Source organism: Neovison vison, chromosome 7 (genome assembly GCF_020171115.1).
Source record: "Neovison vison isolate M4711 chromosome 7, ASM_NN_V1, whole genome shotgun sequence".
Classification (NCBI taxonomy): Eukaryota; Metazoa; Chordata; class Mammalia; order Carnivora; family Mustelidae; genus Neogale; species Neogale vison.
This window is the reverse complement of record NC_058097.1, coordinates 49,762,718-49,769,928: the sequence shown is the minus strand read 5'-3', so window position 1 is coordinate 49,769,928 and position 7,211 is coordinate 49,762,718.

The following is a 7,211-nucleotide window of genomic DNA, read 5'->3' as shown; positions in this document are numbered from 1 at the left end:
CTCTCTCTGTCAAATAAATTTTAAAAAAATCTTTTAAAAAAAGGATATGAGAAGGATGGGGGGAGTGGCAGCAGCTGAAGATCCCTTCCTCCATGCAGTTCCCCTGAACCATCCTTGAGGAGGATTTGAACACTCCCTGCCAGGCAGGACTGAAGGCTCCTTGAGGTCAAAGTCTGTCTGTATACCTCCAGCCCCAGACCCAGCACAGTACCGGGTAAACAGATGGTGTCCCATGAATGTGGTCAAATGACAAGCCAGTCTCCCCATGAGGGAAGTCAGAGATTAGCATCTGCAAGGCAGTTAGGCATCTGCACTGCCTGAGGCTAACACCTCTGGTGGATGTAGGCATGGCCTCCAGCAGGGCTGGCAGGATGACCACGTGGCAGGGCAGAAGATAAGACCTGGAGGTCCCTGAGGGCATGGTGAACTGCAACCTATTGTGTGAGCCTGTGGGGGACCACAGTGAGGAGGTGCAAAAGCTCTTCCTACTGCCCAGCACATTTTTGCCTCTGCATTGACCTTGAGCCTATGGCATGGTCCTATAGCTGGGAATCTTCCTTCCTGTCCACTGAAAGTATAGGCCAGGTCCACTCTGCTCACTTGTGCCCCAAAGCGCCCAACAGAGCTTCCAGTCCCATGGCCCCAGCCCGTTTCCACCCTCATGACCTCTACCAGACAAGTGCCTATACACTGTATGTCTCTCCCTTGGATGGGGAGCATCTCAAGGGCATGAACTGATTCTGCTATGTATCCTTTTTGCGTCTAGCTGACATCCACTCTGCACCCAAGACCCTTACCCATCTTTCATGGACTGGACACCCACACAGAACCTCCAAGATCCCACATCAGCTCTAGACTGGGTTCTCTCAACCTCAGCACTGTTGAACCCTAGAGCTGCACGATTTTTTGCAGTGAGGGAGGGCTGTCCTGTGCATTGGAGGATGTTTAGAAACATCCCTAGTTTCAACCCACTAGATGCCAGACACACCTTCCTCCTAAGCTGTGATGATAAAATGTGTCCAGACACTGACAATTTCCCCTTTGGGGAGAGGCAGGCAAACACCCTTGTTTGTGAACCGTAGGTCCAGGCACCACAGTGGTTAACTCAGCCCAGGCCAGGAAGTGAGTACTTCCCCTTAGCAAAGGGAGGGCACCAATGGCACCACAGCCTGGACAGCAGGACTCCAGCACATGCTACAACACATGCAGGACTCTCTCTCATGCTACGGAGTTCTCAGACACATCTGCTGTTCAGCTCCTCACCAGGACAGGCCTCCAGCAAATGTGAGGCCTGATGGGAAAGATGCATGTCACTGGTCCATAAGAAATAATATTAGAGCACTTTGTGCTCTAATAATAATATTGTGCTCAATAAATAATATTGAGCACAAAGTGCTCTAATATGTGTTTACAGAAAAACCATGAAGACTGAGCAGCATGTGACATATTGGGGACCATGTTCTGGAAATAAGAGCTGACGAGGTGACATTTGAAAAAAGACTTGAAGTCAGGTGACAGAGCAGGTTCTGTATTTACCTGAGAGAAGATTGTCCCAAGAAATGGACAATGGGGAAAGATGAGTGAAGTTGCTCTGAGACAGGAGGAGGGCTGGTGTGGAAACAAGAGGATGGGGTTGAGAGCACAGGAGTGCAAGGTGGGGATGTTGGGATGATGGTGCTGATCTGGTGGGGGTGCAGACCCTGTGGGACTGGGGGTGCAGATCCCATGGGATGCAGACCCTGAGGGTGTGGATACCTTGAAGAAGAAACCCCATGGGAGTGGAGACCCTGAGGTAGGAGAGCAGATCCCACAGAGGTGCAGACATCGTCCTGGTGCAAATCATGAAATGCAAGAATATGGAAGCCTTTGAGGAGAGCAGAGATATGACTGAACTTTCCTTTCAGTAGAATCCCCATGGCTGTTCTGCTCAGGAACAGCCAGATTGGGTCCACAGCGGCAAGACAGAGATTCGGAGGGCACTCATGGCTGCCCCAGGTGAGACATGATGTTGTCTCCAACCACGGAGAGTGGGGACTTTTTTTTTGGATATATAATGACAATAAAACAAACAGGATTTCCTAAAGGATGGGGGGGTAGGAGGAAGAGAGGAGCAAGAATGATGCTCAGTGTCTTCTCTGAGCATCTGGCAAAATGGAGTCAAGGGATTTAGAGATGGTCCCTCTGAGAATGTTGGGGATGGAACAGGCTGTGACTGTCTGGAATCAGCAGAGGGGTCCAGGCAGAGATGTCAAATGCCACAGTTCCTGGAAGGGCATAATCAATAGGGAGGAAAGGGACTGATTGCACATAGAGAAAATGAGGCACTTGGAGACAGGTTTGTCACTGGGGACCCAATAATGGCAGAAGGGGCAGGAAAGGTATGAAGATGTGATTGGAGCAGGTTCAGGAGAGTCAGAGGAGAGGAGATGGCAGAAGGGGTACAGACCACCCTGTGAGGACTTTGCTGCAAAGAGGAGCAGAGCAAGGCTCCAGAGAAGGAGAGCTTCTGCCTTTTCTGCCTTCCCCCTGGAGGGAGCATCTCTGATTACCTGCCTGTATTAACTTCCTGAGGTCCTCGTAAGAAATGCCACACTCTTGGGGTCTTAAGACAAAAGAAATGTGTAAGCTCTCACAGGGAGGTCAGAAAGCTGTGATATGAAGGAAATTCATTGTTTCCCTCTGTTTTGCCAAGATATCCCTGGGACTCTGTAACACAGGACAGGTGAACCAGAGGAAAGTGTCCAAACGTATTTCATATGAGATTTATGTGGCACAGGAGCCTTCATAAAGAAATGAAGACCCCAATAAATGGTTAAACCTGAGGGGTTGTTGCTAGATTTGCTGAAGAGTAAAAAGTTGGGGCCACACCTGGGAGAACAAAAGGCTTGAGCTGTGGGGGATAATTAGCACAGGAGTGGCTTGAAGGGACCTGCTTGCCGGATCCATCTCTCTGTCCATCTTTCATCAGACTTGTGATGTTCCTTTCCTCTGGGTAGAGGGAGGGAAAAGTCACAAAGTCCTTCCTCCACTGGCCAGTTCTCAAATTTCCTCAGCCTGAAAGGGTCAGGATGCCAAAATCACACATTTTGGGAGCCATGTCCTGAACCCCAGAATCCTAAATCAGGTTTGCTGCCCAGAAATCAAGAGTGGTTGAGCTCCATGCCCTCCAGAGGCTCAAGGAGAGAATCCTTTTCCTGCTTCTTGGGGGTGCTGGTGGCTGCCAGCATGCCTTAACCTGGGGTGTCACTGCTCCACTCCGGGTCTCTGTGGTCATGTTTCCTCATGCTGCTCTGTGTGCAGAAAGTCACTCTCTGCTTCCCCTTTAGAAGGACACTCTGATAGATTTAGGACAAAACCCAGATAATCTACAATGATCTCCACAGGCCAGATCTCTAACTTCGTCCCATCTGCAAAGACCTTGTTTCCTGTGAGGTAACACCCAATTTCCACAGATTAAGACCTGGGTATGTTTGGGGTCATTATTTAGTGCACTGCATGGCCCAAAGTATTTTCCCACCCCTAAATGTCCCTACCTAGCCCCCTGACCTTCTTTACTCTGTTCTTCCATGTCCTGAGGCACTAGTGGGTCACCTCAGACATAACACAGGACTTGAGGAATAGGGACCTGCTGTTCTGTAAAAGCCACCATTGCTGGAGCTAAAAGAAAAGCGACAAAGAGAAAGTACCTACAAATACATATCTGATGAAAAAGTTGTATCTACATATTTCAATATATTTTTTTTTTAATTTTTTTAAAGATTTTATTTATTTATTTGACAGAGAGAAATCACAAGTAGATGGAGAGGCAGGCAGAGAGAGAGAGGGAAGCAGGCTTCCTGCTGAGCAGAGAGCCCGATGCGGGACTCGATCCCAGGACCCTGAGATCATGACCTGAGCCGAAGGCAGCGGCTTAACCCACTGAGCCATCCAGGCGCCCTCTACATATTTCAAAGATTCTCAAGACAAAGCAATAAGTCAGCAAATAAAACATAATTATATAAAAAATGGTATCTCAACAATGAAAAAACAAACCACTGTAACTACAAATTGCAAAGATTTGAACAGATATTTCTCCAAAAGTATCCAAAAGACCGCTAAGCACATGAGAAGATGCTCACATCTAATATCAGCAAAATGCAGACAACAGGCACACAATGAGAAACCTCTTCATACTCATTCTGATTGCTCTTATGAAAAAACAAAAGAAACAAAAAGCAGAAAATCACACGTGTTGGCATGGATGCAGAGAAAGTGGAACTCCTGGTTTTGCTCTTGAGGTTGTAAATGGTGCATTTGCTGTGCCATCAGTACGGCAATTCCTCAAAAAATTAAACATGGGATTAGCATAGGATCCAGTAATTTCCCATCTGGGTACAAACCCAAAGGGTCCAAAGCAGGCACTTGAATAGCTGTTTCTACATCTGTGTTCATGGCGACATCATTCATAAGCGCTAAAAGGTGGAAGCAACCCAAGGGTCTACCAAGAGAGGAACAGATAGACAAAGGCTGGTATGTCCATACAGTGCCATATTATGCAGTCTGGGAAAGAAGGAAAGTTCAACACATTCTACAGCATGGATTGAGCACATTATTCTAAGTGCAATAAGCCAGTCACAAAAGGACAAATCCTGGAGGATTCCACTTACATCACGTACCTAGAGTAGGCAAGTTCATAGACACAGAAGAGAGAATGATGGTTGCCAGGGTCAGGGGATGCTGGGGGACAGGGGGAATTGAGGGCTATTAATTTAGTAGGCACAAAATGTCAGATTGGGATGATAAAAAAAAGTTGTGGTAATGGTGGAACAACAATGAGAATGGGCTTAAGGCCACTGACCTGGACAGTTAAAATGGTTAGAGAGTAAAGCTTTTGTTCTGCATGTTTTACTTCAGTCAAAACAGAGCAGCCAAACATTGAACCAGCCAGCCACCTCACCAAAGAAGGACAATGGATGGCAAACGAGCACATGAAAACATGCCCATCCCCACTTGTCCTCAGAGTAAAACCAGGATGAGATACCAGTGCACACCTCTTAGAATGGCTAAGAAAAAAAAAAATCCAAACACAAATACAAGAAAAGTCCTGGTAATGTCAAACACTGAAGACACTGTGGAGCAACCAGAATTCACCACACTCTGCTGGTGGGATCACCAAATGCTACAGCCACTGTGGAGGACAGTTTGGGAGCGGTTTTGTCCCAATTCAACCTACACATCTTATGGGACTGAGCAACTCTATGCCTAGGCATTTGTCCAAGAGAAATAAAACACGTTCCCACAGAAACCTGCAAGTGAATATGGACATCCCATTATTCATAGTCATACCAAACCTAGAAACAACCCCAATGGTCTCCTCAGGGTAGCATATGCAACATGAGGGCACACAGAAACAGTGACGTACTAGCAGCAAGTACAGGAACAAATTATGGGCATACACAACTCAACAACATGTGGACCCCTCTAATGCAGCATGCCAAGTGAATGAAGCCAGACTTTGAAGGCTACTTTTGGTATGATTCTGTTTCTGTGACATTCAGTAAACAACAGAACTACAGGGATAGAGAATAGACCAGCATTTCTGCAAAGATTAAAGTTGGAGGGAGGATCTTTCCACCAAGGGACAGGAGGAAAGAATGTTTTGGGGAATGGCACTCTGCAGTGTCTTCACCATGGTTATGGTTACATAATTCCCTACACCCATCAGACTTCACAGAATTGAAGGAGGTAACAAGTGAATATCACTATGTCTAAATTAGAATAAATTAATAACAAAGAGCACACTGAGAAAACACTACCTTCTGCTAAAATTGCTAAAATTTAAAAGGCTGTAGGGAATTTGGGTAAATTGGAAGGGGAGGTGAACCATGAGAGACTATGGACTCTGAAAAACAATCTGAGGGGTTTGAAGTGGCGGTGGGGTGGGAGGTTGGGGTACCAGGTGGTGGGTATTATAGAAGGCACAGCTTGCATGGAGCACTGGGTGTGGTGAAAAAATAATGAATAATGTTTTTCTGAAAATAAATAAATTGGAAAAAAAATTTAAAAGGCTGTCAACATCAAGTGTTAAGAGTGTTGAGCCACTGAAATTCTGGAACATGGTGGAAAGGATTGGTAAAGGTTCAATCCGTTTGGGAGAGTAGGTTAGCAATTTCTCTTAGCGTGAAACATGCAGTTACTCTTGGACCCAACAATTACACTTTTGAGAAGGGGTCTTCTTTCTTCTTTAGCATTTCGTATGTCTGTTTTTTAATCTAAGTATGGTTGACATGATCTTACGTGAGTATACTCTACTTGAGTATATACTACTTGTATATACTCAAGAGAATGAAAATATGTCCATAAGAAGTTTCACTTTCACATAGTCAAAACTCGAAAATCTCAACTGTCTATCAATAGGTGAATAAATAAGAGGTTATAGTACACTCATATCATAGCATAATACTTAGTAATCATGTGTTATGAACTATAAGCACAACTTGGGTCCATTTCAAAAGCAGTATGCTAAGTGAGAGAATACAGAACACACAAGTGAGTATATTTCTAGGAAATTCTCAAATAGGTCAAATTAATTCACCATGACAGAGACTATATCAGCGTTTACCTGGGGCTGAGGTTCCAGAAACCCATGTGGAATGGTATTTTTGTTCTCTGTCTCCATTGTGGAGGTATACATTTTTCATAAGTCCTAGAGATGCACACTTGAAGAGGGTACATTTTATCTTATAAAAAGTACAAAGTACATTGAAGAAACACCATGAGAACTCACAGAACATTCCAGTCCATGAAAATGGTATACCTCCCTTTACTGTAAATTCATCACTTTGGGTTTTCTGTTATGTGCCACAATCCTACCTTTTGATAACCTAGAATAAGGTGTGATTTCACTTATTGGAGACTCAATTCCTCATTTATCAGATGAGGTGAAAAATAGCTCTATGTTAGTAATGTTTAAGGAACATACTTTAGATAACACTGCGTTTGCAACATTTTACAACTGTATGATGCAAATGAACTATATGTCATATTATATTGCGTAGATAGACATCAATGATTTGCCAGATGCACACTCCACAGAGATGGAAAATCACATAGGCAGAACCTGTGATTTTAATTGCAGCTGTATATTTGTTCCACTATGTTTTCTGCAGTAATATGTGTTTTGAGCCACATTTCACCTTGAGAAGCTAATTTTTTACATCACAGGAAATGCT